Source organism: Passer montanus, unplaced genomic scaffold, assembly GCF_014805655.1.
Source record: "Passer montanus isolate IOZ18808 unplaced genomic scaffold, ASM1480565v1 scaffold29, whole genome shotgun sequence".
Lineage (NCBI taxonomy): Eukaryota > Metazoa > Chordata > Aves > Passeriformes > Passeridae > Passer > Passer montanus.
In genome coordinates, this window is record NW_024367596.1 from 4780499 (window position 1) to 4807190 (window position 26692).

Below are 26692 nucleotides of genomic sequence, written 5' to 3' on the forward strand. Positions count from 1 at the left end.
CAAGGAGTTTCTTTATTGCATCCTGGTTTTGCTCATGTTTGGTGGTGTTCAAAGCACTCAGATAAAATTTTCAGAAGTTATCAAGTGACTTAAAACCTACAAGTTCCAGTGAGCTGCCTCTCAGCCAGCTCCTGAAACACCCACACAGCAGTTTTCTGCTCACCACAATCAACTCCCACACTGAGTTTGGGATTGGGGTCGTTTACACAGAGCCTAAGACCCAAACAAGGCAAGTGCAATAAAAACTATTTAGAGCTAATTAACAGCAAATGTTAAAAGGAGAGGTGTTTAAGGGTCTTCACCTTTCAAGCTGGGCACTGAGGCAGCTGGGATGGTGGACTGCAGCTCCCTTGTGAGGATCAGAAGCCCAGCAGTGCTGTTGCAGGTAGGCTGTTACACTGCATTGGGCACTAAGGCAGCTGGGATGGTGGATTGCAGCTCCCCTTGAGAGGATCAGAAGCCCAGCAGTGCTGTTGCAGGTAGGCTGTTACACTGCATTTTTTGAGTAAAAATTACTAGTTATCTCTCTGTTTTCTTTTTAAAATGTGGCAACAGGAAGAATTTGTAGTTTTATTGCCTTTTATGTGCCCTTCCACAGGTAGAGTGACTGGAAAATTGAAGACTTAATTTGTTTGCATGTGTTGTGAGTGGTTCTGAATTGTACCTTTGAGCATGGGCTTTTGACTACAAAGGAAAATGAGGAAGGTTTGTCCTCTTTGGTGAGACTCCCAAGCTTTGTGGCAGTGCAAACTCATGGGCTTGTGCAGAGAGCACACAGGAGAGCTGAAAAGGAAGGGGAGTTGTTGTATTCCCTACCCTATTTTTAGTTAATACTGTTATAATACAAAATGTTTTCTACAGACGTGAGAGCAGTTTTAGAAACAGTAAAACACAGAATTACAAAATTATGAAGAATGGGGAGTAGGGCTCTAATGAGAGGATTTTGCTGACTTTTCTGTAGTGTTCCTTGACTTCAGTGTGACATTTGCCTTTTTCTATCATTAATATGTATCTTCTTGGCAGCTGACGTTAAAAATGGTGGATTTTTTTTTTTTACTGTAACAAAGGAGAAAGTATTTCTTTTTGCTCATAGTAAGGGAGCAAGCCTGGTCTTCTCTTCGACAGAAATAGAAAGCTGGGAGGCTCTGAAAGAGCAGGTGCCATTACTCTTAATCTCTCTGTGGGTCTGCCAGTATTACTAGGCAGAATTCTAGCTTGGAGTTTATATTCCCCTCAAATGTTGTGGTAACATTTATTTTGAGAAGAAGTGAGGTAAGAGAACGGACCAGCTCAGTCTCACTTCAGCCTGTTCCAAGGTACCCACGTTCCTGGCTGGAGGAACGCGACGTTTTCAGCTCCCTTCTGATGACAAGGAAGCCTTTTCTCCACTCAGAGGGTGGAAAGGTGCCAAGAGCAGCCCGATTATTTGGCAGGCAGGAGGTAACCTTACAGTAAACAGCTGTCAACTTCACAGTCTAGCTGAATTTTAATAGCTCAGAGTCTAAAGAATTACGATTGTGTCTGACCCCACGGGGTCTGGGCTGAATTACTCCAGGCTACACCGAAGCTATCACATTAGGGTCAGGTGACTTGTCTATATAAATTCCTCAAACGTGCCATTAAAATGTCAGTTCTTAACTTAGCTAGAGCTATAAAGCACTTCAGCACAGTTTAAATCTCTGATCTCGTATAAAACAATCAAAACAGAATAAAGAGAATATTGTGTGGCTGGAGGCACTGTCACTTTTAGCCATGTGCAGGTGGATGCCATTGCTCCTGATCATTTTTGGTTCCTCTTCTTCTGCATGGAACACAGTGAGGCTTAGTCCAGAGAAAATAATGTATTATTTACCAGGAAACTCGAAGAATTTGGCTTTCTAACTTCACTCCAGTTTGTCAATCCCTTTCCTCATATTTGGATGTTCATTAAGAAGGATTCCCATGCACACAAAATATGGACAACTACTTAAAAAAACTCTTCTATTTTAAGAGAAATACTCATAGTGAATATTGGCACTCCCAGAATATTGATAGAGATTGCAAAGCAGAAAGTAACTTTTAAATCAGGCCAGGGGCAAGTGCTAGTCTGAATCACAGTCTGGAAAAAGGGGAAAAAAAAATCCCCAAACTCATCATTTGGAGCAGATTGTGCTGAAACAATGATTTATGACCATTTCTTTTGCATAAAGAAAGAACAGTTAAGTCTGTACTGTAATTCTGCAGTTAGGCAAGTACCTTCAGTTGCTGCTGTGGAGTAGCACATGAACTCGCCTATCTGTCAGTGACAGCAGACAATTAAAGCAGTAATTTAATTGGGGATTGTGGAGCAAAGAGTGCTGGGAAGAATATTGATACCTTAATAAAGGCTCAAGCTGTGGTAATGGCTCCTGGTGGTAATGTGCAGCGTGATGAACTAGGGTTTTGATTTGAGGAAAGTTATACAGAGATGCAGAACAAGTGAAAAATTGCAAGTCACAGGTGACTGGCTACGTGTGGTGTCAGAATCAGGCTTGTCTGCCTGCACCTGGCTCCTGAATACACACCTGCATCATAGTGCTGCTTTTCTTACCCTTTGGGGTGAGGCTGTGCATTTTCTAACAGTGATCTGCATGCCAAAGCGCTGTCTGTCACAGAAGACAAGGGCAGATATGCTCTCCTCTACTTATGTTTTAAACTCTAATCTTTATATTATTCTGATACTCCTGCTCCATAGGAGTCAGAAATCCTCCAGCACTTCTCAAAAAAATTATCCTGCAGTGCTGATGAGTGCTTCTTCAAAATGGATGCTGTTTGGAAGATAAACTTATGCCCTGCAGAGAAGATAAAATGTAGATTTATTGAAGCAAACAACAACAAAAAGCTGTATATTGCGGTTTGAGTCCTTTTTATATTTTAGGGTCTATAAAATCAGGCTCCTTGCCCTTTATACAGCAAGTCAAGCAGGAAAAGCCATTGAAAGTTTTCTTGATTACCCATCTTTTATGTTCTCTATAGACAAGCATATACCAAATTTGTGTGATTTGAAGGGAAACATCATATTTCTTTAATGAAAACAAGGCAAAGATATAAAATTCCTCTTTAATGCCTTATCAATAATAGTTTTTTTTTGGTATCAATGCAAGTTAATTTTCTCAATACCTCACCAAAGTCACAGAGGCACTTTCAGTATTCCAAGTTTATTTCCAGAGGCTTGGACCTCTTCACTTAGGACTGGATTTATTGCCTCTGATAAAATGCAGGTAAAACAGGCTTTGTGCAGAAGAAAGTGGCAAAGCAGGAGGATTGGGAAGTGATGCCCATGGAAAATGCAGAACAGCTCCTCCATAGCCAGTCCTCAGTCCCCTGGCTGCAAGCAGCAGCTATTACAGCTGCATTCCCATATATTAAAGCACAGCATTCCTACTTCCAAGAAATTACTTAGACTTCAGGTGTCCTTGTTCCTTTCCCAGCTGGATCCAAATTCCTCCCTGTGCTGCCCTGTGTGGAGCCATGATGAGTCTCAGTGTTGTGTGGGGTTTGTTCTGTTAAACTGGGTGTGATAAATCACAGTCAAATCACGACACGGAACACTCTGGCATTAGTTGGAAGCTCAAATATTGAGAGCTTAGCTTACTTATTGCCATGGCAATCACCATTAAAATTATTTTTAGCTTATATTAAAGGTAAAAAAAAAAGAAAAAAGAAAAATCAAAAGGCATTTGAGATGTGAAGTACAAAGACTTTAATTTTTAAAAAACCCATTCTGTATCCCTTCAGTGAGGGGACTTTTTATGAGTGAGCCCTGGGTCCAACAATTTTAGATGATTAAATTTTATATTAAGTGTCTTCTTGGGGACAAGAAAAAAAAAAAGATAAGTGCAGCTAGGCTGGAGTTGCTGCTGGTCATGGTCTGATCTTGTTTTATGAAACAACTGATCATAACCTGAGCATGATGCAATATCTCTACGTTGGATAACTCTGGTGGCCCCTTGCTGCCGCCTCCTATCTCTCAAATACAGAATTTAGCAATAGGTATTTTAATGCACCAGAGTTCTGTGGTTTAATTAATAGTTATTTTTTGGAGAGGTCTAACAATATTTGTCAATGTTTTTGCTGCTAGACATTTCACTTTTTCATTCCAAGCTCACAAAAAAAGATGGCACCCCCAAAAAATGTTATGTAATAATTTATTTCAAAATATAAAAGTAATTAAAAAAACCCCTGCATTCCTTGTTATAGTGCATGTGAAATGTACTGTCTAAAAGGCGCGATAAAAGAGAACTCTCTTACCATGGATGTCATAGGGGATAGTGAATAGATACAGGTAATTACTATTTCAAATGTCTAATGACCTTTTCACTAAAGCACAATGAACTTCTATCATGCTCTGCTGCTCTTGGTAGAATATGTGATCTTCATGCATACAAATGCACAAAAAAAGTCCTTGATTTCCTCATACAGCAGCCTAATTCAAGAACTTGAATTGTAGTTACAATTTTTCCCCAGATGTTGGAGTGGGATGTTTGAGAAATAAATGCTTTAAGTCTGTATTGCTCAGACTGTGGCCAGAATTTGCAATGCCTGGTGTTTCTGCATCATCTGTGCTGAAACACGGTGAGAACTGATGGATGCCAGCTTAAACTGTAAGGCAGACATAGGTGGTAGAGGCAGATCAACAGGGACATTTGCACCAATGCAATTCTCTGCTCTGAGGAGACACAAAACAGTGACAGGTGCAGCATCTGCCAAATTGAATTGTTTGTACTGTGGCAGCCAGGAATACACCTCAGTTTGCTCAACAACAAAAAGTGTTTAAATAAAAAAAAAGTAGCATTAAAAGGAAGATCAAAAATACCTAATTACCATTCAAACAATAAGCTACAATGCTGAAATGTTTCATTATAAAGTGAACAATAAAACTTCTGTGTTTTGTGTTTAGGGACAACCTGGAAAATCAAGAGTTCTGAGACAGAAAAATCAAACATATTGAATGCTTTTGTGCTCCAATTCTAGGGGAAATGACAGTGCCTATTGTTGCTGTCTGTGTTGTGAAGATGTGAGTCTGATGATTAGGAGGCAGCAGTCCCTGCCAAATAATATTAGAGCACTTTTTTATACAGAAGTATCAGAACTACTCAGATGATTCTCATCACACCATTTCTCACTGCTTTCAGGTCTGGGCTAAGTGGGAAATAGAAAGGTGGAGTCAAAATATCCTGTCACAGGAGAACACTTTTACTTGCTGCTTACATTAATCACAATATATGGAGGCTCAACAGCTTGACCATGACTCAGGTGTGTGGGAGAATTGGGTAGAATCACATAAGATTAGTAAGTGGTTCCTTCATTCTGGCTGATGCTATATTCATGCTGGAATGCACTGCAACACTATAATGCTTTTCATTAAAAAAAAAAAAGTTCTCTGACTGTCATAGTTCAGTCTCAGAAAAGAGTGGGGGGAAAACTCAAAGGATTTCTCACCTACTCACAGAGAAATTTTGCTCATTAGCCTTTGATTATTGCACTGTGCAGTGAGAACAAAAAAAGCCTCAACATAAGCCATTTTTTTGGCAAATGTAGAAGTACATAATTTCCTGTTTTAAATGCATGAAGCCAAATTTGAACCACTTTCAGTATTTATACTGAGAATGGGAAGGCAAAAGGTGTCCTGGTTGAATGGCTCCACTTTAACATTCTGTGTTTCAGAACTATCTATAAAGGTGGTGATTTCTGGACGAAAGGATTAATTGAGTTAATAACGTGAACAGTGAGGTAAAGAGTAATTTACAGTCATAGCTAGTGTGAAAGCCCTGTTGTTTCTTTAATTGTGGTATTGACTGGCATTGCACTGCCATAAATTGTCCTGTAAGAATGTATGTATACAAGCTTGAAAGTTTAGCCTGTTGTGATTGAGACAAAAAAGACCTGACTCTCAGAACTTCACTGGTCTGTAAAATAACTAAAACATTTTCCAGGAATGAGAAAGATGGTGTGACTTGATACACATTTTTAAAAAGAATATTGAAGTTATACTTCCATTTAATTGAGCCATTAATCCTAGAAAATTGGCTCCCACATGTAACCTGAAACCATACCACATTCTTCTACTTATTTTCTGATATCACCAACTGAACATAGATCACAGAAAACAAATCTGCTTTCTTGCTCAAAATATGAGCAATTTCAAGAGAAAACACCAAGCTGAAGAGAAACCTGAAGGAAAAAATGAAAAAAAAAAGTAGTAACTGCAACAGATAAATAAAATGCCTGCCTATGACTAATAAACTGAGAACCTGAGTACTGTGCTTGACAATAATATAGGAACTATAATTTGGCTCACAAACCTCTCAAGCAGCAGTAAAAACTGGTATGTGTTTTCTCTAGGAGATGCTGGGTATGTTGTTGACCTCATCATTCTAAGATGTTTCTTCTGTGGATATTCAGAGCACACAGCACTTCATCTGAAATCCCTTGTTCTGATTGCTGGAGTGTTACACAGCTATTTTCTTGTACAATTGAAGCTATGCAGGAACCAAAGCACAGATCCCAAGGCTGAAGTGGTAAAGGGTTCTGGGGAAACAGACAATAAAATGAGCACTGCAAGTACTGAGTGAGGCACTGAAAAGCAGCCCGTTGTCCTTCTGCTAATACTGCCCAGGCCATCTGTAAGTGGCCTTTATGAACCACCTGTCATTTAGGCAATGGTTAGTTCACTAATTAGTAGGATGGTCACCAGACCCTGCTGCTGGACAGGCATTTTCTGTCCAGTGCTGGAGTGCAGAGCTCTTGGGTTTCCAGCTGCAGGGTAATTCTTTACAGAAAGCAGAGTGCTAGGAGCTTTTCCCATAAAACCAGCTACGGAGGGCACTGCCATCGACAAGCCAACATCCCAATCACTGAATTGTAGGGCTGAGAGCTGGAGGTTTTGGTGTTCTAAGCAGAGTTTTAGCTTGCAGCATTTAGGGATGTTGCCAGTGAGCAGCACAGTGCAGTTGCACGCTGGGGTTGGTCAGGCTGGCAGCAGGGTCAGCTGAGGAAGGAAACTTTGTGGTGATGCTGGAAAGAAAATTGGTTCTTTCACTGCACTCTAATGACCTACATAATTTTGCTTGGCACATGGCTTGCCTTGGATCCACCCAGTTGCTCCTGATCTTGGCCAAATCTCGGATCCTTTCTTTGTCTCCTATGGCTTTGATTCTCCTTTATCATTTCTCACTGGCAAAGGATGGGTTTCTTTCCTGCTCATTTAACGCTAGATAAGGAAAGGAATTCAGGCACCTAAATTTGAAGAGAGATTAAATGTTTTTGCAGTCCTGGTATCTAGCTTTCTGTTATAAACCAAAAAAAAATTCCTTATTTTTGGTGAAATTATGTTAGCCTTTCAGGACTTGATTGTTAGTTAAGGTCATTTAAACCACATTAAAATATATGTGCATTTACTGATTTAGTGTGCTGTGAATTGCCCTAGGGTTTCAGGACTGACTCTTTAGCTGGTGGACATCTGGGAAATTTCCTGTACCTTTCAAAGAAGCCATGTCAATTTATATTAGCAGGAGATTTGGTCTTTAATTATTTTCATAATGGAATATCAGCTCTGAATACAAAGGTCCATAAATACCATCAGTAGGTGGGGGCGGGGTGTGCAAAGATGTTTGAATTATCCTTTCCTGTCTATATCTCTTTATGCAGAAGAATTTCACTAAATATTTCTCTAAATGTGCATGGGAAATTTGAGCAGCAAATAGAATCTATAGTGGAAAGACAGTTGTGTATTTTCATGCAGAATTGATGACTAGTTATGGGAGGCAGAATTACCAACTCTAGAGAACACAGATGTTAACTGGCATAATGCCCTCTTGATGCAAATAAATACATTAGATGCTATAAAAGATTTTAAAACAGGAGAGCTCATCTTGGCAGGAGATATATTTGCTGGATTTGTGCTATTCATTTTGTTTTATAGAATTGCTGTGGATTTGGAATAGACTATTTGAGGAGCTTCTAAATGCACCACTGGAATGAGACTTTAAATTCATTTTATTTCTGATGTTTTGTAAAGGGAAAAAGCATTCTTAATTTGTGCATAGACACTTCACCTCCCCCAGTACCCCAAAGTGTCTGAGCTACATGCCTGGTAAACGAAGCAGTGACTTTATCCCAGAGTGGGGAAAGGCTGGACAACTGTTCAGGCATGCAGGGTTGTTGGTGTGTCTGGAGCACTGCAGAAGGGAGTGTTCCCTTCTCATTCAGAAGCTGGGCTATTTGTATTCTTCCTCTATAATTAATATTCCTTATGAACAAAATATTACTGTTATCCCCACCAAGTTTCTATCACCTGTCACTCAAACTCTTGCTTTGGCTCCCATGTGATTATTTTAATTTTTTCCAAGTAGACCTGGTACAATATAATGTGACCCATCACCTCCTAGAACTATTTTTTTGTGGCAAAAAGACAGGACATTTTTTTAAGTCCATCTTTGTATCCTTTTATAAGCTGAGGAATGTGGGCATCTATTTAGGGTAACAGATTTGAAGGTCAAAAATCTGTTTACAGCTGTGGGGAAGTATAGCCAGGGTAGTTCAAGGCAATGCTATATGAGCTGTCTGCAGTGGATTTTGGTTATATATTATTTTTATGGGGACAGTGAATGGGACCTACACCTCAACTGCCCACTTCTGTCCCAGGGTATGAGAGCAAGCCCAGAGAGAGTGGACTGAAGGACGTGAACACTGGTTTGATTTGTGACAGCACTTCCTGTCTTTGAGCCTTGCTGTTCATTGGGATGAGTAGAGCAAAAGGCAGTAGGGTTTTTCCCTCTCTCCTAAGTGGCTGTCACACTCCATAGCAGCTGCTGTTACATCTTGCAGTAATTTTTTTTCCAAGACAGGTCCCTTTTAACTTCCTGATCTCATTTTTCATTTTTCAAGCGATTTGAAGCATTTTGCCACCTCCTATTGTCCCTCCTGTTTTCCCTGATGTTGGTAGGTTTTTCTTTTTGTTCCATGCTGTTGTTTTATGAAGCCTTTGTCTCCTAATAGTTGTCTGTCTCCAATACCTGCTACTGTGAGCTCCCTTTACTACTGTCTGCATTTCTGTGTCACATCAATCTTGCAATGTGACAGATGCAAATCTGTCTAAAATAACCTGTGCATGATGCATGCAACCTGAAAATAAACATTTATTTCAGTGTCAGGTGCATCATACCTGCAAATAACCTCATTTATCTAGACACATTTATTTTAATGCTTATTGTATAAATACCAGTATCTCAGCATACTCTACAATACCATCTGCCACTTGCTTTTCTATTATGCATAATTTAATATAGTCCTACATTACTCCAAGTTTTTATGTTGCTGGGTTCATGCATAGCTACAGCCTTCGACAAGGATACAAGTGTGGTATGGAGATGACAGAAAATATTACACTGAGGTTTAAGTGGTGCTTTTGGGCTGGAGGATGTTAATGCAGACAAGGTAGCTGACACTTGCAGTTGCACAGTGTGGATTGGTGCAGTATTTTTCCGTACTTGTTTTGAATCTTCTCACTAACTTAAATAACCAAAGGTAAAATGACAGAATTATATGATAAGAAATACAGGTATATCCCAGTTACTGATTTTCCAGTTCTCCCCAGGCTAGACAACAGAATTCATGTGTTCAGATGAATTTAACTATAACTTCCTGGATTGCTGCAGTGTTTCTGTGGACCATTATCCCTGACAGGGCACTGAAATGCCTGTATTTGATCACGCTGTTAATGCCTGGCTCTTGAAGAAGCCAATATACACAGCATGGAGATAGAGCAAGTCCTGCAGTAAGCTGTCATTAACCAGCATTACTTTCTTCTGCTACCACAACTTGATTAAACTTTTGAAGCCTAAGATTACTTGTGCCTTTGTTTCATATTCCAGAACATGCTGGGGTATTCCCATTAACTCCAGATTGTTCAAAACACAGTTATGCCATATTAACACAATGAATAATAAGAATTTACAACAGCTAAAGCTTGGTGCCTGTTTCCAAGGAAAACACTGAGTATCCCAAATCTGGCCTCTAACTGTGAGCTGTTTGGGTTGCTGCATGCCCTTCCTCTGGTATGTCACTGCTCATCCAGAAGTTCTCCAAGACAAAGTTAAAAGCTGGGAATTGGATGTCAGGTAGATCCTGTGGTCTAAAAATAAGCTGAATCATCTAGCGACAGGAAGGAGGTCATAGCCTCAAGCTGTGCCAGGGGAGGTTCAGGTTGGACATCAGGAAAGATTTCTTCATGGAAAGAGTTGTTTAGCATTGGAATGGGCTGTCCAGGGAGGTGGAGTCACCATTCCTGGAGGTGTTCAGGAAACGACTGGATGCGGCTCTTGGAGCCACAGTTTTGTGGATAAGGTGGTGATCAGTCAAAGGTTGGACTTGATTATCTTGGCGGTCTTTCCAGCCTAAATGATTCTATGATTCTAAATTAAATCAGTTCCTGCTGACTTGAATACCTCTAATTTATTTTCATACAATTTTACCTCTCCATCATTTCTGGTGTTGTGTTCCAAGGCCAGAGCTAAAATTCAAGAGCTTCACTGAGGACAGAACTGCCATGAGCTGCAGCAGAGCACAGAGCCCTCCCAAGAATTCCCACCCCAGATCTCACCAGCTGGCTCTTCATGACTGGGCTTTTCAGCAGTACTTATGCTCAGCCAACCTCCATCAATTCTGAAGCACTTTGTGCTTGATCGCTGGTAATTTTTCATGTTTAAGATAAAGCACTTCTCATTGCCCCCACTTTGCAATCAAAAAAGTGATTTTTAGAGGAATTTGAGAACACTTGTGCTTTTTTTTTCACCAGTACTACAACGAGCTGTATTGTTGAAGCAGTGGCCAGAGTCTGCCCCTGTTTTTGATAAAGAAAGGGCTGATTTCATACAAAAACACCCCACAATCTGTGGAACTAGGGAGTAAGACTTCAAAATTCCTATCCTCATTGACCTCAGCAGAGCTTTTCAAGACTCCATTAGTAAGTATGAATCTGAGAAATGCGTTAGCAAATTCAGTGCCAGCTAAGCAGTGGGTAGGTTTGGCTGATCTCAGAGCCCTGATCTTATTAGAGAGAAGCTGTATATATTGAGCAGATTTTTCAGACCAGAGTGTGAAAACTCTGGATATTAAGGTGCTCAGCTGTGAATTACACTTGGCTCTGCTGCTGTCCTAAATGGTTATTTTTTTCCTTTGTTGTGATCCAGAGTCCTATCTTTCTTTTCATCTCAGTTATAGTGGATTTTACAGATAATGTGGAGAGTGTACAGAAAGAAAAATGGTACCAATATGCAAACTTGAATTTTGGGTGTGTCTACAGTGGCTGGGATGCACTGTTTTTGCACAGCTGTTGAACCAGGATATTTCTTGAGGAACATGATATGGAACAGAACAAACATCAGCTTAACTGGAACAATATCCATATAAATGCAGATAATGCAAAGTAGTGTAATAGTGGCTTCCATAGATACTGAACTTCTCTTTCCCCCTCCATATTTAAGTGTGATTTTTGGATATGCTGCATAGTTTTTCAACTGAAGTAAGAAAATAGCATGCTTTTATATACCTAACTACAAGTTAGATTCTTCTAAGGCTCAAAATTACTCTGTGCAGTATTGATGAAAGCTTAAGTGAAACTGCACAAAGCATTGTGACTATAATGAAGAATAAGAAGTTATACATAAAAGTAAAAACAATGGCAAGCTGATGTTCCTTACTGTTTTAGCCCTTCCTTTTTAGTTCTAAATTTTGCACTTGAAATTAAACTGAGCCTACTCCCAAAAGGCAAAACACAAAGGTTGTATGCACACAGAACATTTAAGGACTATGCTGGAGCCTCCTTTTGTGGGTCTATATCTCTCACTGAATGCTTGTATTACCTATGCAAGATCATCACATTTCTCACAGTACAGAGAAGAGAGAACTAAAGCAAGATTTCCAGTGTATTTCTGTTTTGTTTGAAGTGATGCCGTACTGTACACTCTCTCATTTTCAAGAGAGTGTTGTTTAAGTAGACACTTGTATTTATATTCTGATTGAGTTAACTCAGGTAGAGGAGCTGGGCTAAGGCATTTAACACCATGCTTCTCATGGTCTTTCAGGTGGCAGAGGAGGGTGTGACTGGTGTGTATTGCAGAAGTCACACTCACAAGTTTTGCATAGTCAAGGGCAGGGTCTCTGAATTTTTCAAAAATGCTGAGTATTTACCACTCTCAAAAAATTGGAATTTATTCTGGCTTTGATAATTTACTTAATTGGAGGTTGCAGCCTGTGTTCTACAGGAATATGAATCTCATTTTACTTAAAATAGAAAGAAATTTGTTCTTCTCCTGTTGTTTTTTTGATAGGGTGCTTGACTACTGTATACCCCTAATGGGAAAATATTTTGCTTAAGTTCTATTTTTATCTCCTGTTTGTTTATTTTTAATTACTGCTTCAGTACCCTGGGATTCACCATCGATCTTCATCTGCCTACACAATTATCCCTAGCTTGCTGAAGGGTTTGTTTATTTTTGAAGTTATATGAGTTATATGTGCTCTGTTAAGGTTATTTGTGAGTGTGTCTAAGTACTGGTAACAGGAAGATTCTGATTTACAGGGAGGAAAGATAAATTGATGTTACTGGTGTTATGAGGGTGTAACTCAAAGAGAAGATGTCTGAATGCTGTTACTGTCTTGGGGTGATTTCCCTTCTAACAGCCTCTTGGGGAAATGCACATCATGGAGTGAGCTGTTCCTGCCCCAAGGTTACCTAGGGAACACTGTAACATAAAATGTGGGAGGTTAATGCCTTTAAGAGTGTTTTAAATGCACTGAAGTTCTTTGCACAGCAACTCCCACTAGCTTGAGAAGTATTTCATAAATTTATGAAAATGAATCTGCAACTTCACAGGAAGAGACAGTTCTTACTTCTCACCTTACTGGAGGGTCTACTCTGTGTAGGTTTTGCATTATCACTTAAAAATGAATTCTACCATTTTGTTTTAAGTTAATGAAATTTTATCTGTGATCAGTAGATCAGTGTATTTCCACTGATGTAACCTAAGGTTCTGTTCCAAAATTAATTTCTCTCCATCTGCAAAGAAATTACTTTTCCTGTATAAGCAAATGGGGAAAGTGTTTTCTGTCACCGTTAAGGCAATATTGGCAGCAAAACTCTGTACTTTTCTTCAGCTCTAAGTGTAGTTGATACATTTCTTCCTAACTTTTAAATGCATAAAAATGTTCAAGACTGAATGGGGCTCTGAGCAACCTGGTCTAGTGGAAAGTGTCCCTGCCCATGATGGAGGGATTGGGTGTGGATGATCTTTGACATTCCTTTCAACCCAAACCACTCTAGTTTTATGATCTTGAAAAGGGTTAAATATGTGCCTCAAATAGGATGATCTGTGGCTCACAAAGGGACTCCAGCACCCAGTGGCTCTCCCTGACAGCTGGTGCCATTGCCCTTGAGTTCATATTTACCATGTATATACTGGAAGCAATTTTAGTCTGTAAATGTTGGACATTTTCCATGGAGGTACAGGAAAACCACTCAGATTAAAAAAAAAGAAAACAAACAAAACAACAAACAATTCAAGAGAAACTTTAACTTGCCAATGACCAAAGCTAAGAAACAAAGGAGTAACCATGGAGATGCTCCAATGGCATTTAATAGGTTGTAGGTTTGTGCTGGGGTACACATGGACATGAGTGATGACCCAAACCTGGATGAATTTACACAGTTTATAACACTATTGAGACTCACAGCCATGGCCATAAAACCTCTATGGGGTGAGGTCTCCTGTTGTGCCAGGGGATCTGCTGCTTCTCATTCCCACCATCAGGAGAATATATGGGGTACCTACCACAGCCTTGGGGTGGGAAAGGCTGGAGGCTGTCAGGGGGCTGTGGTGTGTAAGGAGGTGTGTGCTCCTGACAGCACTGCTCTAATAAATAGTAACTTCAGGTTTGTGATTAGTCTGAATGCTGCTCTGAATCTCTCCCATATACTTGCTTTCCAAAACGGAGACCATTTCTAAAAGGCCTGACAAAGAATGTTGATCATTGAATCATCCTGTAAAATTTGAGAGAACTGTAATTATAAGCAGTAGGGGAAAATCTATAGAAAAGAGATAATTTCCCATTAAATTCAACGGGGCAGTTGTCAGCTGATATAAATCAGTGAGTTTATTGATTCTGTGGAGCCTGTTTGCACAATATAAGGGTTCAGCCCCACTGGGTTTGGGAACAAAGTCCATAGAACCCATTTGGCGTCGATTATGTTCATTTTTATTCTGTTCAATATGACTAATTACTGCTGTTCCCTCAGTGTGAATGGACCAAAGGGCTCCTGTCAGAGCCTTCTGCTGGAGTGACTCACCCAGGAGAGTGAGGAGCAGTGACAGATCCTGCAGCTGAGCAGGGAGGGCCGGGGGGATTTGTAGTCAGGAGCAGCATCACAAGTGCAGGAGAATCAAGTCTCTGCTAAGTGAACCCTGAGCTGGGCTCTCCTTGCTCTCTGTATTGTGTGCTGCCACAGAGCTCCAGTCTCACTGCAGGCTGTAAAAGGTCCGTGTGCTGGGCAATTAATCTGAATTACGTGTGCATTTTGGAATGTGTCACACCGCATCATTTGAGCCATCCTACAAACACTGACTGCAGTTCAGGTAGAGTTCACTCCCAAAGCTTCCACTGGCCCTAAGTAAAGAACCCTTAATTTTGTAAAGGAAACAGTGGTACAGACCCCTTTATTGTCTCTAGCACATGAAGCTTGAAACAATTACAACTTACTCTATGAATCCATTTCTCCTCATTCTCTGCAATCCTCAGATTTCCTTATGCTCCCCTGACTCAGGGGAAATATTCATTAGGAAAGCACGTACAGTTTCCCTAAATATATCAAGTTTGAATTGCTGAAGCTGGTGGCTGGCTCCCTTCCACACAGTTTGTAGGGAATTTTTAAAAGAAAACCCAACAGCTGATCATGCAACTAATCCAGATTTTCATTCTTAGATTCTAAGAGAGGAAAAAAAGTGCTGACAGCTGAAGTGCCTCCCTTAATTCCCTTCTGCAGTATATTATTGTGGGGCACAATGGTTTCTGCTCCATGCTGTGCTGCTTCAGGCTGCGCTGAAGGGGTGCAAGGCATTTTAAAAGCCTTTCAATCTCCCAGAGCATGAGCCTCTGTGCCTGAGGGAGTGTTTGACACTCGCCTCTTGGAGCAGCTGTGCTGGAGGGTTGGGGTTCACTCAGACTGCTCCTTTCACACCACTGCAGGACAGACTAAGGTGCTGTAATCTCCTCTGAACCATGGGAGCTTCCACCCCACATCAGCATTTCTGATTGATGATATTCATGCTTCAGGTTTTAGCTTTTATATCTTTCAGGTTCTGTTCTGCTTTAGTGTGTAAGTCTAGGCTTCATATTAGGGGATGGTGAGCTCTGTGCACGGAGTAGGCAGATAAAACAATTCCTTCTCCAGTTGGGGACCCAAGGACAGCCAATCCAGACCTCAGGCCCAAGAGCATAAACAATGTGGACCAAAGAGAGAAAAACAAGAAGGATAGGACTTCATGGGCTAAAGCTGTGACTGGAAAATTAGCTCCAATATGCTAATGGACCAAAACTTATAAAAGTGAGACCCTGTTGGGGACCTGTTGTCCATTTTAGGTTGTGCTGCTCAAGGTGGCTCTATTTGAGACCTCTTAATAAATCCCTACTTTATTCTTTAGCTCTGTCTTGTCTCTATTCTAGGTCAGCCTTTACAAGGCATCAATATTGGCTTGAATTTTCTAAATTTTTCTTTCTTTTTCATCTTTTACTTAGAAATATGTATGTTTTCTTCAATTCAAAGGGAATTTAACTTCTCTTTCAGTTAGATCTATTTCACAGGTTAAAAAGAAAAAAAGATGGGGAACCTGGTGGTACAAAGTGACTCAGAATTGTGGGTGACTTTGCATCTGCAAAGACACCACAAAGCAGATTTCAGGCTGCTGCCACACCTGTGAATGGCTCGTGATCCAATTCTTGCTCAGTGCTTGGGTTCAGGACAAAAGGCACAGAGGTGTGGCCATGGCAGCCTGTGACAAGGATTTTGGGTTCCAAATTGTTGCAAGACAGGGTCTGAATGGTTCATTTTGTGGTCCTGTGCTATGTTAATGGTGAACAGCTGAACTCAAGTATTGCTGTTCTAATTCCTTCTTCAGCAGCGTTTTCCCACTCCTTTACTCTCTACATTACCCTCTTGCAGATGTCCTTCCTTCCTTCCATTGGATCTCATAGTTAAGAACAAGAAAGAGTGCACAGAGAAAGTTTGTTTCTCCTGCTGTGGGAGGCAGAGCACCCTTCCCTTTTCCCTGAAACACAAATCCTCCAACTCCAGCAGTTAAACCGCAATCCAGAGCACTAACATTTGGATTTGGAAGCATTTTGCATGCACAGATGGGGCTCCACAAGGTGCAAAGCTGTGAAGAATGTTGTAAATTGTCGAGTCAGGTTAAATTTAAAAAGTGAAAAGGGGAGGAAGAAAGCAAAACTGAGTGAAATGAAGGAAGAGACTCCAGATGTGGGTCGGATGGGATCTGACTGTGTTCCAAAGTTTCTTCAAGGCAAGCAGGGAAAAGTCAAGTCTTCAGGCAATGTTTTTTGAGAGCTCCAGAGGGGATGAATTTAGGGACAGTGTGTTTTGGAGGCACATCCTGCCCGTGAGATTCATCTGTCGGGGAAAGCTGGAGGCCCATGCCACCAAAGCTCCTTCCCACCTGTGCTGAGGTGATGCCTGGCTGCTGGCTTGAGCCCAGACTGAGGCAGGGAAGCAGGAAGGTACCAGGGAAGGCAGGGAAGCTGCCAGGGCCTGCAGACCACGCTGGGCTTTGTAGGGCTGTGACTGGCAAGGCAGGAATGAGCTCTGCTCCCCATTGATGGGTGTGAGCCAGCACCTCTGCCATGAGGGTGGTACACAAGGACTGGGCAGGTTCCAGGCTGCTCCTGAAATGAAGGAGCTGAGGGATCACCTCTTGCCTTTTCCACAGCTCTGTGTCCTGAGTGAAGGTGAAAGTAATTGGTAGTCTGTCCCTCACATCCCTTTTTAATACTGCAGTAATTCCATTTTAACCAACCTGTGTACTTTTATCTTCCTAAGGGATCTCAAACAAGCTTTTAATTTTCAGCAAAACCTTTGCAGATCACCTCTAAGATCAGGGTCGGAGCTAATTTTTTTTGTGTTGTGCCTGAGGGAGATGGATTGGGAGGGTTTATGGTCTTGGAGCTTTCAGGAGGGCTCATTGTGTCTTGGGTGCTTGAAGATGGTGCACAGCAAAGGACGTGGTGGAAAGTGCAGCTCTGTTCATGCAGTGAGTTCAGAAACTACTGAAACACAGCTGTAATGAAGCAAATATTGTAAGAAAAATAAGGAACAATGGGCCGTGGACCTGGTTTTCCTCCCAAGCTAGAAAAATTTGGTGGACTTGCCTAGTTTCTTGACAGCAGTGATGAGAATTTATTTCTTCCCTTCCCTCCTTCTTCTGGTGCTGCACTTTTATCTCCCAGGTTGGCATGTTGTGCATGCCTAGGAGCTTGCCTTGGCTCTGGGCTTGGTGTTTGGTGTCCTTTAGTGGAAGCCATAATCCATCCTGCAGGGAGCCCCAGCATCCCTCCCGAGGCACTCTGTCCTGTCAGCTGGTGGAGTCTGGGAAGATGAGAAATGTAAATAGGAAATGAATCACAGAGCTCTCAGAGAGATGTGAGGTTAGGATAAAACAAAACAACCCCCTCCCCGCCAACCCCCCACCCTACTAAAAACAAATCCCAAACAAACAAAAAACCTGGAAGAAAACTCCAAAAACATTTTGGTTGGTGATGTACAGGGGGACAACACGGTGTTATAAATGTAACTATGACTCAGGCAAGAGAAGCGGCAAGAATTATGTAGAGCAGAAGAGATTTTAAGTTGGAAAAATGTGATTGAGTTAAGAGGAAGAAAAATTTAGGCTGCATCTCATGAGAAAATAGACTAATTGTGAAATCCTCTACTACCCTTAGATCTGGGCCCCTTGGGAAATAATGGAAAAGAGTGTTTCTTGGCAGTAGAAGCCCCTAGACAAAACAGCAGTGCTTTAGGAATAGGTTATGCATAGCTGCAATATAGTTCATCAGCAGCAACCCCATTCCTGCACTAACAGGAAAGAAGCAGCTAATTTATCAATGATAACTTTTGTGTTTCACTGCTTCCAGAGACACTGTGGTTGCTGACAGATGTGTTTGGGTGCAGAGGTGATTTTACAAAATGAGAATTTATCTAATAGGAACAGGTCTAAAACTAATTATTCATTTTGCATAGGCTGCCCAGCAGTAACAGATAGTAACAGCTGTTTGCTTCTACTCTTGTATTAAGCTAGATTTGAACTATTAAATTAAAGGCAAAATAAAATGTGAGGTGTTTCTTTAAACCATTCGGTCCTCCAGGGAACGATTTGCAAATGCACACGTATTTTTCATATTGAAGCTTTCCTGTTGCTTAAAAATATCTGTTTTCTTGAGACACCTTATTGAAAAAGTGCCTTAGTGCTTTTCATCATCCACTGTAACTTGTTTTCAAAGCAAAAGACAGTATGTGCCTTGAAAATAGTTGTTCACGGTACTGTTTGGCAAGCTTCAAAATGCACCTAAGGTTTAAAATTAAAAATACTAATCAAGAGCATGAAATGCAATTTCACAATTTGAAATGATATTTCGGACTCCCCTGCCCATCATAAATTTGTCCATGGCTGTGGAGCAGCAGCAACCAGAGCAGCTCAGTACCTGCCACTGTGGGGAAATGAGGTTGGCTTCATCCCCAGTGTCAGCTGACACTTTCCACCCTGAAAAGATCCAGGGCATGATGGTGTCCCCAAGCTCCCTGTATTTGACTTTGGCTTTTAGTCTGGTTTGAGCTGGAATTCTTCTTAATGTTCTTTATCTTGGTTTTCCATCAGTGACATTTTGATGTTTTGCATGAGCTTGAGCTAAGAGAAGATTCCATTTTCTCTTCTGTCCTCATTCTTCCACCCTTGTTCTCTGGGCTTATCAGCACAGCTGATGCCAGCTGCAGCTTTTATCTCTATCCTTGGGCCAGCTCAACTTACTAGGCCAAGAAAAAAAACCAAAACAAAACCCCTCTCTGGGCTTATCAGCACAGCTGATGTCAGCTGCAGCTTTTATCCCTACCTATCCTTGGGCCAGCTCAACTTACTAGGCCAAGAAAAAAAACCAAAACAAAACCCGAAAAAAAAAAAGATAATTTTATGCTGGCTTTGTGAATGGAATTGAGAAAACCAAGTGATGCCAGTGCTGGGTGAGGTGTGGGCTGAGCATGGTGAGCATAGAAGGAAGATGGGGAACAAGTCCTGCCCCTTTCAGCAGCAGAGAAGCCGAATTACACTGTTGAAATTGGATGGATAGACCGTAAGGAACAGCTAAATGACAATAACAAAATTCTCATATGTCTATAGAGAAATAAAGAAATGTAGAAATATGTACATAGAAACCTGCTCATAGATCCTATTCGTTTCAGAAACAAGAAACTTGTCACTGAATTAACATGCATACATATTATATTCACATCAAATAGGTGAAGTTAGCATATTCAGTTTTGTTAAGGAGCTTTTGATGTAAGTTTTTTGCCCAGAGTACAGATAGGACAGCATATCTGCTGTTATAGCAGCCAGAGAGAAGACATATACTGACTGATTGTAATTAAGTGTATTTTAGTATGTTGCCTAGTATGTATTACTTAATTTATGCCTGTTTCACACCACCACTGTTATGCCTGCAATAGAATAAAAATGAAATCTAAATTTCCCAGCACTTCGTATTAAATATATTTCCATTCATAAAAAAAATCCCCAACACGTAGCAAAGCTGTACCTATGTGTAAGGTATGAAAAGAAATGTCAAAAATTTTTTCTTTCTGGCTATGATTTACTACTTGTTTGTTTCCCCTAGTGAAATAGCAGGAGAAATATGAGAAAGAGACTGAGAAATGGCATGTTACCCATTCTTTTTTCTTTACAACTATTAAGAAGAATTTGAACTGTCAAAGTTTACTGAAATATTTCTGTGCATATTCAGCTTGAATGATATGCAACACAAAAAGTACCTTTTTCCATGTGCACTCAGGTAGATAGTCCACCTCTATTGCCAAACTGTGTAATTTTAGATCATGAAATAACACCATCCCAGCAGGTTAAATAATGCTGCAGGTCATATCTACATTCCAGCAGTTTGCTCAGAGTAGGAGGGTTGGTATAATCAAGTTTAATTAGAAAAACAAAGGCAAAATTGCCATGTGCTTGATCCAAAGCCTTTTGAAGCTCACAGGAATCTCTCAGCTGGTTTCTTTGTTTCTGTAAGTTATCTGTTATTAGGACTGAATCAAACTTGGTTTCTTCATGGTTAGCAAAATTGGGTTTTCAGTGTCATTAACAAGGTGAGAAACAAGCTGGTGAGACAGCATCATTTTTCCTCTTGAAAACCTGAGTACTTGCTTTAGACTTCTCATTAACTTCTCATGCAATTAGATGTTTACATGCAAAGATAAACCATGTCTAATCTTTATGGCATATCTCAATCATAATGCTGAAATTAGGGAAGACAGTTTTCATAAGCTGGTGGTTCTCTGTGGTGAAGACTCTCCTGTGTAAAACAACTGGCTAAAGGGCATAATTAATTTAATTCACAACAATTGTTGTTCACTGTCTAACTATTTCAGGTTCATCTTGATCTGCTTTGAAAATGTTATGCATTTTAACATGCAAGAATTCAAAATTTTATGAGCAGTGGCAAAACGTACTTATAGCTTGCTTTCATTACTTTTTGATAGGAATATGTGGCCACAGGACAGCTGCAAATATAAAAAATTACTTCATGGATAATCTTTCATGAAGTAACTCTTGAAAGTAAACTGTAATAATGTAAAGAATTTTAAAACAGCTTTGAAGCAAGTGATTTCTTCCATCATGGTTCAGTCTCATAATCTTCTTCAAGTATTTAGAGAGTCAATTGCTCTTAATTTTAGATTGTTATTAAATTAAGTGGTGATGATGACTGTGGGTAGGATGTCTTTTACTGTCTAGAGTGTCACAGTAGAGTGTAATAGTCCTAGATTTGAAATGTTTTCATCCTATTAAATGGCTGTGTTAAGTTATCATGGAAAATGAGCACCTAATTTATTTTAATCTTTCATATTCTTTGAGCTGTTTTTCTTCCTAAGTGTTTTTGAGTGACAAATGAGAATCAAAATCTGCTGTTGATGCTTACTTTGCAGTTATATCGAGAAGACCCTTATCTAGAGCTGACAAAACCCAGCTTTCCTTAAAGTTTTTATCAGAAAGACAACATAATCTATACACTCTAGTTCTGTGTGTGTTCTTGTAAATCTCTGAATATAAACCTTTCTGTAGGCAGTGCTTTACATATGTCTGTCAAATAGAATTCTTGTTCTGCTCACACAGAGATCTTCATTTTTGTGCCGTTTATTCATCATGTGCCTCCTGGCCGTGCAACCTGTGTATAAATTACTAACAATTATTGACTGTTTGATACTTTTGGTCATATCAGTGCTGTTTGTAGGCTAGGCAACCTCAGTCTTGAATAAGAGCCTCTAAATGTTACAGGAGCAGAAACAATTGTATAATTTTTCCTTGCAGCTTATGCTCCTTCTTAGACCATGCTTAGTGGATTTTGTTGTATATTACATATAAGTGTGCAACCCTGCAATGAGGAGATTCACATCCCCACCCTCCAGTGTGGTATGAGGCAAACCAGGTACATCACCTGCACCATCCTTTGATGAAAAAAGCAGTATGTGCTGTAGCTTCATTTTAGGAGCACTGCAACCTGAGCCTCCTTTCATTGTGAAAGAAAATCAATCCTTCATACATGAAAACAGTTAGTAATGGTCTTATTTGAGCTTAGCTTAGACTGAATTATTCATGACTGAGTTATCCAGGGTGAACATTACCTGTGCAGCGCACTGCCTGAATCTCTTGTTTATTTTCATTAGGGTGATTTATTTTAACAAGGACTGCAGGACCAGGTTGTGCATTTGCTGGACATAAGAACATTTCATATTGGGATTTTTCTTTGTTTGATTTTTTCCCCCCCTCCCTCCTGGTGTTGTGTTTGTTGTGATGGGTGTTGTTTTTTTTTGTTGTTTTTTTTTTGTTTAGGGCCCCAGCGAGGGGTCCCAAAGAGAATGTTAGTGCTTTTGAATCTCGATGGCTCCCCGTTGACATGCCATCTGCAGATGCTCATGTAGAGTATGTTTTAAGCAGCAAACACCTGGGGTGCTGTATTAAAAAATGCTCAGCATTTCAAAATCCTGGTGATGGAGAGTGATATGCTCTTGATATGCCTCTTGCTGTTAGAACTATAAGCTGGATCCTGCTAAGTCCTAATGCCTCCTGTTGGAGTGAATGATAGCAGAGAATACTTAGGACTTGAGAGATGCATGACTTTTCAGGTGTGTTAAAAGGAGTTTAACTCTGTCAAAACTCCTCTTTTATTTAGACACAGTCATTTTAGACTGATCTCCTCTGCTGTCTTTTTGAAGGACTACAGTGTAATAGCCCTTGAGCAAGGGGATGAGCAGGAGTTGCTACCAGGCCTTTAGACTCACATGACACTCCTTATTTTAGTGATTCGAGTTTGAAAACATTCAAGCAGTGTCATTTTATGGTGACAAAAATTTCAGCAAAACGGAGTGATTTTTGATGGATGTATTCCTGGGAGCTGTGCTGAGGCACATGGAGGACAGGGAGCACCATTAGACACGGCCAGCACAGCTCCACCAAGGGCAAGCCTTGTCTGCCTGATCTCGTGGATTGCTGTGATGGAGTAACTACATCCATGGACAAGGGAAGAGCTGCAGGTGCCATCTGTCTGGGCTTTGGGAAGACCTTTGATGTGGTTCCCACAACAACCTGAATGAGACACAGAGGAATTTGATGTGAGGACGGTTGGGTTGGATGGCTGAATCCAGAGGGTTCAGTTTCATCAGTGTCTGGATGGGGACCAGTGATGTGCAATGTGCCTCAGATCTGTACTGGGACCAGCACTGTTTAATACCAGTGACACTGGCAGTGTCACTGGTATTAAACAGCAAGATGCAGGTGACAGCAACCTGGGTGGTGTGGTTGGCACACCACCACCTCAGGGGCAGGATGCCATCCAGAGGGACCTGGGCAAGCTCCAGGAGCAGGCCCTCTGTTTAATACCAGTGACACTGGCAGTGAGTGCACCCTCAGCAAGATGCAGGTGACACCAACCTGGGTGGTGTGGTTGGCACACCTGAGGGGCAGGATGCCATCCAGAGGGACCTGGGCAAGCTCCAGGAGCAGGCCTGTGTGAAACTCAAGCAGTTTAACAAGGCAAGGTGCTGCACCTTGGTTGGGGCAACCCCTGGTATCAATACAGGATGGGGGATGAGGGGATTGAGAGAAGCCTCACAGAGAAGCACCTGTGGGTACTGTAGGATGAAAAGCTGCATGTGAGCTGTCAGTGTATGCTTTCAGCCCAGACATAAAGAAATTCTTTAGAGTGAGGGTGTTGAGGCACTGACACAGGTTGCCAGAGAAACTGTGGCTGCCCCATCCCTGGAAATATTCAAGACCAGGTTGGATGGGTCTCTCAGCTACCTGCTCTAGTGGAAGATGTCCCTGTTCATTGCATACGTGACCTCTAAAGGCCCCTACCAACACAAACCACTCTGATTCTCCAGTAGTAAAAAAAAAACAAAACACCTGCAAGGAGCCCTAAAAAGATGGGGTGTGTATAATAACAACAAAAGATACAATTATCGAACATGATTTTTATAATATCCCACTTAATGACCCAAAACGGTAAAAATGAAGTCTGTATGTATTGAAGTAATTTTCAGATTAATTCAGAGAGAAGTAAATACAATTTGGGTCATGTTGCTTTTCATGACCCTAAAACCCCATTCAAATAAGCACTATGGATTTTAAAGATCTACCATGTCTTTGTTGATGTATTATTGATCGTGGTTAGTCAGCAGTTCAGCTCTTGTTGTTCAAGACTGCCCAAGGCACTAAGATCACTTGTTAGCAGATTATATTGCTCAGGTACTTTCTCTGCTAGGTTTATTATCTTTTTCAAGGTATTTTTGTTCCTAAAAATTATGAACTGCCTTCCTGTTTAATTTTAACCAATGATTATGTGCAAATGTGCTGCTGATACTTGTGAGAAAATGCCTTTGTCTTTTTTTTTTTTAGACACATCTAACTTTCATTACCTGTGCAGGTTAAATTTTACATGCTTTACAACTCCTTGATAGGAAACATAGTGGACAGAGGTCTATGTGATAAATATGGCAAATTTCCCCTCTAGAATAAGTGTTGTCACTGCAGCTCCTGAGACTGCTGCAAAATGGATCATGTATTTGGTTGGCTTTAGGGGTATTTTCCATCTAAAATGCGTGTGTGAATCTAAAAAGAACAAAGTAGGGTCTTGGAAATTTTTTTGTTTTGTTTTTGGTTTTGTTTTTTTGGGTTTTTTGTGTTTTTTTTGTATCTTGGTTTGTTGGTTTTCTTTGAGTTTCTGATTTTGGTACATTGGCTGACAGTTTGCTGCTTAACTTCATGGCTGTTGGCTTGTGGAGGTTGTTTTTTTGATCAAAATACTCTCTTTTAATGAGGCTGTGTGATCCCTATTCTATTGTTGTTGTACTAATTAACTTTGAGTGTTTTGAGCATTTTTCAGGGATGTCATTTTGGCTTTTCTTCTAAAAAGACCCCATTATTTTAATAAGTGAAACTGCACGTACTGAAGTTACTCAACTCTTATGCAGAATTAAGCCAGGCAGTTGTTATTATTTGAGTTACTAACTCTAGGGGTAAATACAGCCCCTGAAATGTTGGCAGCCCCAGTACCTGCTTGTGCTAGTAAACAATAGGTGCAAGTAGCAAAGCAGTGGGTAGACAATCTGTGATAATATATGCAGCAGTCTTCTTTTTCTTTTATAAATCACAATTTAAGTGCTTGGATAACGTGGTATCTCAGCAACAACTTGACAAGAGACATATAATACACTCTCAGAGAATAGAAAAAAACATCATTTGTCACCAATAACGGTGTTTAGCATTCTGATCCTCCCAACATAAATTAATTTGCAGTTATTCTAGCAGTGTTTTTACATATGTATTTTGCATTTGCATCAAACTACTTCCAGTCCTTAGGAGCACTTTCTGCTTTTCTGAGTATTAACTGTTCAGAATGTGGGTACAGGTTAATGTACTGCATGCCTTAGGATCAGCTCTAGTTTCTCCGTTACACAGTGCATTTAGTCTTCAGGGGATTAAACATGTTCTTCATGAATAAAAATGAATATTTATTAAATGTTGTATCAGGATATACTTATTCGTACAGAAAATTCAATATATTACTTGAATGGTGTACAGGAATCTGAAGAAAACTAGGGGAAGCTTTTTATTCCAGTAGAAATTTTGTGTATTTATGTATTTTTTTTACTGTTTTAAGACTTGGCTGTACACTTTGAAAACGGGTTTAAGATTTAAGGAAAACAGATTTCTAAGTAGTCATCCTTTTCAACTGGTGACAGATTCAGAAGATAAAGAGCTGCAGACTTAGTTCCCAAATGTACCTTGGTGCATGTGACAGATAAAGCTGCAGAATCAGGCAATTGTTTCAGCCTGGTAGATGATTGCAACTTTGCAAAGAACAACTTTTTAGGAAAAAAACCTCAAACATGAAAGCAAAGTAAATGTTATTTGCTGTCTTTAGTATTCATGGGCTGTATAATACGATTGATTGTTACTGAGTATTGTTTCTAAAGCTTTGTGAAGATAAAAAATGCTAGGTCTGGTGGTTTGATAAAAAAATCTAAACATTTACCACAAAAATGCTATTGTTTTCTCACATCTGTAGCAGTATTTATAACTGCATTGTGTTTTAAGGGTTGGGGAGGGGAGGAAAAAGAATGAAAAAAAAAAAAAATAGTTCAAGGCCCAGGCCCTTCTTTGAGTTCCTACATATGTTTTTGACACTTAAAACAAAGGATGGCAATAGCAGATATATTTCAAAACAAGCACAGAGACTGACTCTATTAAAGCCATACCTGCTGTTAGCTTCAACAGTACTTCGGGTGGAATATTTTTAGTTTGATTCTATGCCAATTTACTTGTATTATTTTCAAGCTGTGTAACCAATGTTTCAGCAGACCATCATGAATCGACATATTCCTTTTTAATTATAACCCCTTTTAAGTTTCGAGGTGTTTACATTGATTGTGTAGCCTTGTGAAATCAGCAGCAGCCCCACAGCTCGTCTCTGAGGGTAACAAGCAGCAGCTGTAATAAACACACTCTGCAGACAGAAATGGGAACATGCTGGTGGGGGATATATGAATCCTTGTTCAGCTGTGACATGTGCTTATCAAGATGCTTAGAATGAAATAATTTTGCACGTAGAATCCAGCAAAAAGATGGGGGGGTGGAAAATGTCTGATTTTTGTGGCAGTTGCTCCGTGGCTGCCCTTCTCCCCCAGGTGCTGAGGTGCAGCAGAAGAGGACAGGGGCTGTCAGTTTAATCACTGTGGTTTGTTCACCTGACACCTCTGCAATTATAAAATATAATCCTGGCTGAGGGACTCTTGCTGCATGGTTTATGTTAACAGATGTAAACCTGCTGCAGA

The 26692-nt window shown here is 40.3% G+C and overlaps 1 protein-coding gene across 2 annotated transcripts in view; it reads left to right on the plus strand.

Annotated features, from left to right (window-relative positions):
- Positions 1-219: 219 nt before the first annotated feature.
- NLGN1 (neuroligin 1) overlaps positions 220-26692 on the plus strand; it is a 429421-nt gene continuing 402948 nt past the window's right edge. The window contains exon 1 of one of the 2 annotated variants that reach the window (XM_039713806.1): positions 220-385. The gene's annotated coding sequence lies outside the window, so the exon portion shown is untranslated. The other variant, XM_039713805.1, reaches the window with a different exon arrangement.